Source organism: Sinocyclocheilus grahami, unplaced genomic scaffold (genome assembly GCF_001515645.1).
Source record: "Sinocyclocheilus grahami isolate Dianchi unplaced genomic scaffold, SAMN03320097.WGS_v1.1 scaffold2041.1, whole genome shotgun sequence".
In the NCBI taxonomy this organism is placed as follows: Eukaryota; Metazoa; Chordata; class Actinopteri; order Cypriniformes; family Cyprinidae; genus Sinocyclocheilus; species Sinocyclocheilus grahami.
This window is the reverse complement of record NW_015507220.1, coordinates 64,043-65,235: the sequence shown is the minus strand read 5'-3', so window position 1 is coordinate 65,235 and position 1,193 is coordinate 64,043.

Genomic DNA, 1,193 nt, shown 5'->3' with positions numbered 1-1,193 from the left:
AGTCAGAATTGTGAGATAAAAAGTCGCAATTACCTCTTTTATTTTGTATTCAGTGGCGGAAACGGGCTTCCATAAGAAAGAAACTCAAAGTAAATGACAGACTTTTCATTTTTGGGTTAACTATCACTTTAAGTCTGTTTTGTTTTAACCATAGTTTTTGTCTTTGGACAACAATAAATATATTTTAAATTTAGTTATTCCATTGTTGGATAATCATACATTAGTAGTCAAAGTCTGAAATTGCAGAGTGTATAATTTTAGCCAATGAAAAGAACATTTTAAGTTAACGATAATTTTCAAAAAGCATAAAAAAGTCTAACATCATAACAGATTTTTTTTAGACACTTAAAACACACACACACACGCGTATATACATACATACATACATGTATACATACATATATATATATATACATTTATCAACATACATAATATTTATCAAGAAATAAGTATTAGCTATTTAGTTACTCTGTTGTGAATTCTTCATTCTTTAGATGTTCATTTTCTCTATTTTAAAGGCAGTGTGTCGACAACAGCATATTATCACTTACACATTCTGATAAGCATGTGACTTGGTTCCAGTTTACTTGTGTATTCACTGTATCACCTGTGCAAATGCAAGCTGTAGTATTATGTTTATGTTGTGAATTAATCTTGTATACTTTGTCTGAGCTAATTAAGAGTGATCTCATTTTACTGGTGTTCAGGACTTCCATTTTACATCATACTACGCTTTTTTTTCACCACATTTCTATTTTTTTTTTTCTTCAGTGAGCACAGGAGAGAAAATAGTAGTGAATCTCCAAATGAAAAATGCAACATAAGAATATAAAGAGATAGAAGCAGGAGTCTCATGCAGAGATGAGAGGAGGAATCAACTGACCAGCTCATATTCATCAAAGAGCTGGATGAGCGAGGGGGGGATGAAAGTGTGAAAGCCCTGCAGGAAGGCATTGATCTGCGGCTGAATCGCTCGGGTCATCCTGAGCTCCGTCACCAGCTGCACATACTCCGCCTGACACACACAGAAACATGACAAATCAGACAAACATCCCACCATCATTCACTTCGTCACAATCATGGAGAGAATGCTTTGAACTAAGTAGTCTGAGTGACTAAAATGAAGGCAATTGTCTCTAATAAAATAGGTATTTCATCTCATGCAAGTGTAAATGATTTTAAAATGATGGTAC